The sequence below is a fragment of the Grammomys surdaster genome, unplaced genomic scaffold (assembly GCF_004785775.1).
Source record: "Grammomys surdaster isolate TR1022 unplaced genomic scaffold, NIH_TR_1.0 193, whole genome shotgun sequence".
Classification (NCBI taxonomy): Eukaryota; Metazoa; Chordata; class Mammalia; order Rodentia; family Muridae; genus Grammomys; species Grammomys surdaster.
The window spans coordinates 11008601-11016082 of NW_021604638.1; positions in this window are offsets into that span (position 1 = coordinate 11008601).

Consider the following 7482-nt stretch of genomic DNA (forward strand, 5'->3'; position numbering starts at 1 on the left):
GTCCTCTCCCCCTCCATACATAAAGGGCTCAGGAGTGTCCTCTCCCCGTAGCCTTGATGATGCTCACACCTTGATGATGCTCTTCCTGGCTTGCTCTCTTATTTTTTCTTTTTAATCACAAAGAGACTCAAAGACATGCCCAAGCACCAGTGTCTGGCTTTCTGCTGCCATACTGTCTTCTTATCCTTACCCTCCACAGTACACCAGGCCGTCTGATGGGACAGAGAAGGACTCATTGCCTTCCACTGTGTAACATCCTCTTGCTCAGTTTTCTGGATGCTAAGGATGGGACCCACAGCTGTTCTCATACTAAAGAAGCACTCTACCACTGAGCTGGAGCCCCATTATCTTCTCCTTTAGTAAAGGGACCTCCTCTCAGGCTCCATTGCAGCTAAGTATAGCCATAGGACTTCATACATAAAAACTTTACAGAGACTCAGGGAACTGGATCTTTAAAAGAAAGGCGTTGGTGACTTCTTCTCTGATCTTGGACCTGTTGAGGCAACAGTCTGTACCTCAGCAGCTACAGTAGACACTAAGCATGGGGGCTTTACACTACGGGTAACAGAACAAAACTGGGCTGAGCTGCCTTCACAGAGATGTGTCGTCGTGGCCTGCCTCTGGATTTCATACATCAGAGAAACAGAAAAGTGTCTTATAGTAGTCACTATCATTTGAGGATTTTCTTCTGTGAAAAGACGCTAATCCTCTTTTGTAACCTGAGGTGAGGTCCAACCTCTCCCTGGCTCTCATCCTGGTCAGAGATCCTGGGAGATCAGCCAGCAGGGATCTCGGCTATATGGAGTTCACACATCCAGGGGCAAATCTGGAGCACAGATGTTTTCTTTAGCCCCCACAAAGCTTAAAAAATTTAGAAAACACTCAAATATATATATGTATTCTGTCGTTATAATTCTTGGTGAGCTTGTTGTTGTTGTTAGTTTGCTATTGATGTTAGTTTGAAGGAGGGTCTCAAGTGCCCAGGCTGGCTTCCAGGTTACCATGATGACCCTGATTTCCTGACCTTCCTGCCTCCATTGTCTGAGTGCTGGAGTTACAGGCATGTCGCCACACGTGACTTATCCAGTTCTGAAGACTGAGCCCTGGGCCTTTCGAATGTTCCATGAGCACAGCACCAGCCGAGCTACATCCCCGACCCTTAACCATGTCTTAAATGTCGAAGTCTGGGATTCTGGATCCTCTTTCACAGCTGGAAGATTGGCTGTTGGGCCAATATTTCAGCACAGCATCATTCTGTCTGTTTATTCATGACAGGGTCACATGTAGTTCAGGCTGGCCTCAAACTCACAATAAAGCTGAGAATGACCTTGAACTTCTGGTCCTCCTGCCTCACCCTCTGGAATGCTAGAACTATAGGTGTGCATCACCAAAGTGAACATTTAGTTGTGGCATCTGCTTCTACTTTGTGATGGTTCCTTATCAAACACAGAGGCTCTCTTTGGCCTAAGAACGGGATTTTCCTAGGGCTCAGACTATGAGCCAGATATGTCCATGTGTATGCTGCACTAGGGAAGGCTCTGGAGTATTCCATGAACTAGCTAACGTGTGTCAGCTCCTCTATGTTGAAGAGGAAACAGCGACTCTGGGCTTGCCTGAGGCCGCAAGCCACAGGTCATCATGAGTTTTGACCATCTGTACTCTGTAACTGCTCTGTCAGCATTGACCCTGCAACCCTGGGGTTTCTGGATGTGCACACAGCCTCACAGGGGAAGAAGATAAACTTAATGATCTTTGTCACCATGTGCCACATTAGGAGGGGACAGCTTACCTGAAGAACTGTGAATATGCAGAGTGAAAAATCATCCCCTATCTTCTCAAAGCACAGAGCTAGCCTAGAGAGCTATGTTGAGCAAATGAGGAAGCCGCATTCCTCAGTCGCCTGGCGTCAGAGCAGAACCAGCAGAATTCCTGCCTCCTGCCCAGGCTCTTCCCCCAGACTTGGCTACTGCCTGGCCTCACCTGCTGCCCCCAAGCACACTGCCTAGCATGTTCACGCATCTCTCACCAGCAGCCAGCTAGAGCTTTGGCTCCTCCCCAAGTGAGGGCTGTCTCCTTGTGGTCCTGGTGCTTCGGGACTGCAGGGCCCCTGGGAGGACTAGATGGCATCACATATGAGACCATACACAACATGTGCTTAGTAAACAGTGGGAAACCTCACCTGCAGCCACCAACCTGACTCTGCGTAGGGGGCTGCACCACGGCCCTGCTCAGAGGAAGCTCCACTCTGTCTCAGGAGAGTCACAATGACCACAGCTTCCTCTGACCCTCCATCGCACGCACTCAACACACGAGCTTACTTTTCTCAGACCTTGGCCTCTGCCTGGAGATCTGGAGAGAAAACAAGCCTACTCACCAGCTAGCAACAGTCATAGGGCTTTCACGTTTAATTAGTGTATATTAATTGTACAAAATAATGGGATGATGCATGTAGTGTGTTTGATAATACTCCCCTGTTACCCTCTCTATGTTCCCTCTTCTTGACCCTCGTCTGACCAATAACCCCGTTCATGATCATTTTTCCTCTATATTCTAGACTTAGAGAAAAAGTGACCTCCTCTGACGTACTTTTCTCTTTTAACTTGTTTAATTTAACACAGAGACCTTTGGTTCTGTTTTCCTTTTAATGTTATGATTTCATTCCTCTCATGGAACTTTTTTTTTTTTTAAGACAAAGCTTCATGCAGCTCAGGCTGGCCTCACACTCACTATGTAGCTAAGGATGACCCAATCCTTCTGCCTCCCCTTTCCCAGGTGCTGGAATTACAGGATGCCTCACCTCATTCAACTTTTTCTTAGATTGTAGTTTGTTTTTTTTAAAATATATGCATATTTATTTATAGATATGAGGGGGTGCGAATAAGTGAAGAGCCAATAAAGGCCAAAAGAGGGTGTCAGATCCTCTGGAATTGAAGTTACAGGCAACGTGAGCCAAACCCACGTGGTGCTGGAAATCAAACTCAGAACCTCTGCAAGACCAATGTGTGCTCTGGAATCCAATCCTCCATAGGACTTTCAGACCTCAGGAAGATGATAGCAAGTCTTCTGGGAAGGGGAACAAAGGGGCTTCCTCAAGGAAGATACCTTCCTACTCTTTTGACTTTAGATGTTACTGAACTACATTTCCCAGCCCACCCCACTCCTCTACCTCTCTGTGAGTCCTGATCCAGCTCTACCCTACTACAATGTCCCCTACCTCAGCAACTTAAATGTGCTTCCTCTGAGCCTGGCTTCCCCAAACTTCCTCTTCTGACTGGCTGGTGTAAACCTGACATCCAGGGTGAGTGCTGTAAATTCATCAGGACTGGAGGGGACCACCCACCCAGAATATTGAAGAAGCAAGAGCTCAGGGATCAGGGACCAGGTATCAGTATTGGGCCTGGGATTTGTTACATACATTCTCTTTGCTACAGTAGTCACCAGTGAAAGATTGTAAAGGTTTATATAAATATAATATATATATATATATATATATATATATATATATATATATATATAATATATTATATATTATATATATTAGGTTTTAGTTTCTGAGACAGGGTCTCTCTCTACATAGCTCTGTCCTGAAACTCACATAGAGAGACTGGTCTTTGAATTCACAGAGATCTGCCTGCTTCCACCTCCCAAGTGCTTGAATTAAAGGCCTCCTAGCTTAGCAGATTTTAAAATGAAGCACACCTGCCCAACCCCACCCCACCCCCACACAAACTTTGCTACTTTGTTACATTGGCTGCCTGGCTATTGAGTTACCAATGTTATTAGCAAAGCCTAACTTGTCTTAGCTGGAAATCACTCCTAAGCAATTTCCTTAGTGCAATTTTCTAACTAGAATTGGGCTTACATTTATTTGAGGCAGAGTCTCATTCTGTAGCCCTTAATTTTGTGTTAATCTTGCTTCCATATCCCAAGCACTAGAAATACAGGCATGAACCACTTTGTCCTGTTTGGTGGATTAGCCTTGAACCGCTCCACCCTGGCTGGGGTTAGCTCTTGAACTTGGCTTTGCACAGGGGTTAGGAGAGCCAGAGCCCCGGTGTGCTTGAGAACTTACCTCAGTAACAAACTGTGCTATGTGCAGAATGTGTTTGGGGGACGGTATCTCTCTCCATCTCTCCTCCAGCTCTGGGCCTGATGTGGTGTGGAGAAGATCAAAGCCAGTTTGTATCAACCGGAAGGACCAAATACCATGCTCAGAGTATGGAGGAAAGTCTAACAGATTGTCTACAAAGGTGCGGGCTATGGCTATGTGCTGCCCGAGTAACCCAAACATCCCTCTACATGGTGAAAGCTTCTTCCCACGGACAACTGGATGTGCCTGGGTCCGGTCTGTCTCTGTGGCAGGTACTATGCACCCACTGGAGTAAGCTTAGTTATGTTGAATTAACTATGGGTACTGAGAAGATAGTGAAAGCAGCCTTAAACAATACCAGAAGGACAGTGGGGGAGGGGATGGGGGAAATACAGTGCTTCCCTGCCACTCAAAAAGTCTGGGATTTGCTCGTTGCAAAATATATACACAAGCACACCCAATAATGGAGGCGAGTATATGGTTAAGGCCCTCACTCCCTGAGCCCTCAGTTGGTTTAACTGCATACCCCATCATCTCCCAGAGGCTGAGTGTAGAGCTTGCCCTCCTCACCTGTCTGCTGCTAGGCTCTCACTGCCCTGCCTGTGCCTACCTTCTCCTTGTGGTGCTTCCTTAGATCTCCTCAAATAAACCTCAAACTTTGTCTCAGGATCTGCCACTAGGAAAACCCTAACGGAGGCAGCAGAGCCTGGGGAAAGCAGCCACACATGGTACAGTTCTTGGGGTCGTTGCCTTGGAGACGGGGACAAGAGGGAAGCTGTTGGGGGAATAGGAGGGGCAGCCTGCCAGAAGTTACAGCTTAGCCAGAAAGACAGTTCTGCTTGATGACTCCGGGAGTGGAGGGAATACACAGCCTCGCTCCTCCATCTTGTCACCTCCTGCCCCTCTGCTTTTGCCACAGGCAAAAGAGTCCATGGTGCTGTGGACACTGTAAGGTTGCTTTGACAGAAGAACAGTTTGTGTACCCCATGGCAAGGCCTATCAAAGGCTTGTAGCCCACCAGTGCCTCAGCTATTTTCTGGAAGTTTGGTCCTGCCTAGAGAGCAGAATTTCAAACACTCCAGAACCTAGAAACTCTTCCAGGTCTGGTCAGGATGGAGTCACATAGTCTGCAGGGCTGTGGCAGGTGAAAGTACCTGCCACCAGATATGGTAGCTGATAAGAAACACCTGCCACAGCTTTCTAAGGAAGGTATGGAGGTGGGGCTCCTCGGGACACAGAAGTCAACTGGGCTGCTGAAGGGCTGGCTTCAGCCCCTATCTGAGATGGTGGGATTTTAGGGGTGGTTAAAAGCTGGGGCTTGGCTCCATAACCAACTGGAGGAACTGAACATGGACTTCCCACCAGTGATAGTGTCTTCTAGTGGCTCAAGTTTCCCGAGAGAAAAACCAAGAGGCCCCAGGGAAGTGGAAAGAGCCCCAAACCCTTCCAGGGAAGAAAGTTCAGTTGGCTCCTCTGCCATGTTCAACAAGCAAGTCCTTCCGGACAAGACTCCACCAGGCAGCAGCAGGATCAGCAAAGGCTTGTCAGTTTTGGCGGACCAGGAAGTCATTTGCAGGGAATGTGTTGGATGGACTTTGAAGAAGGATTTGACAGCGCCCAGGCCCAGCTATAGAGTCAGACTCCAATTCAAGTTCCACCTCTCTCTGCAGGGCACTAATCTTCCAGGAGCCCAGTGGCCTGTGCCTTCTTGGGGCCTCAGGGACTTCATTTGTCGACTGATAACAGTTTCTGCTTCACAGGGTGTGGACAGATTGAATGAAACAATGTTTTCATAGTGCTTCCAGGACATGGGCCACTGAGGGTGTGTCCACATGTGATGGTGCCCTCATGTATCTGAAGTAACAAAGAAACCTCCCTCAAAGCTACAATGTGTTAAGAAATGTTTCTCTTTTTTGAGACAGAATCTCAAAAATCTCAATAATAGCCAGCATCCTCCTGCCTCAGCTTCATGAACACTAAGATTACAGGCATGTATTACCACCGATCTTAGAAGTACCATTTAGATCCACCCTCTCTCTCACTCCCACAAACAACTGAATCCCAAATCTGGATTCTGCTGCTCACAAGTAGAGAGTTCTGAATCCATCATCTTGCCCAGAGTCGCCACTGTCTCTCACCTGGATCCTTCCTGATATACCATGCTTTCTCCACCCCCTGTCATGCTGTCCCCTCATGTCAGGACACCCAGATGTCCCCACCCTAACGTGCGCACAAGTTGTTTAAGGATCTTGCTACAATACAGCCCTGCCCCTCCTCCCCTTAAAACCCACCAAACCTAGAGTCTGGTTCTAAACAGCTCACCTGTGATGCCCACCTGGCTAAGTTTCTAGACTTTGAACAGATGGAGGATTTTTTTTTTCCAAAGGTTTGATGCTGTCCGGAAACCACTGACAAACTTTTGCTTATTTTTCTCTAGGCTCAGGGGAAGGGCCAAAGCCCACGGTAACACATTGTAGGATTTAGCTTCCTGCTCCCCTCAGCTCTCCTCTCTCCTACCTCTCCCCTCCCCCTTATTTCTATGTTTGTTTATTTATAGATGAAAATTGCATCTCACCTAGTTCTGGGATACTGCCATTAAACTGATGTTTCTATGTGCCCTAGTCTTCCCACAGACTCAGCATGTCCCACCCCAGGGATGACGGTGCTGAGATTTAAGAACGTTTCCCTTGCTTGACATCTCTCCTCCCTGATGCATATAGCTAAACATGTCTATTTGGGGTGTCGTTTTTAATATGTTCCAGAAGTTGACCATAGTATGGAGTTTTCTGCAACTTATATTTTCTGTCCCCATTCAGTACTGTGTCTGAGCACACCTGCTGTGTTTTGTAGCTGAAACCGGCTTTACTGCTGCAGTGGACACTTTTTCTATGCAGGAAACAGTTCAGTGTATTTGTCCACGGCATTGATGCGAGCATTCTAAATACGTCTCGATACGTGGGCACATTTCTCCAGCGTAACTGCCCCAGGAGAGATGCACTGTGTGTTCCTGTCTTCCCCTGTGTCTCCAGCCACCCTGGAGTCCTTTCAGATTTAGCTCCCAGGAGTCTCACACACACAACAATGTTCTCTGCACCCCACAGCCCTCACCTGGTCAACTCCAGCCGTCGTAGCCCCTAAATCTCCCTAATTACACACTTCTGTCTTGTGATTCTGCAACAAGTGGATCTATCCCTCAGAATCCCGCCCCACGAGGCTTCAGGGCTCTGTGCCTCCAGCACGAAGTAGGCGCCCAAGCAACAACAGTGGAAGCCTCAGTACTGACGGGGCCAGACTCGGTGAGGGCTTTGGAGTCGCGTCTGCAGGAGGCTCACCTGGGTGTAGCCAGTAGGGAACGTCTGGGGTTCAGAATTCCGGGAAATGCGCGCCAGGGT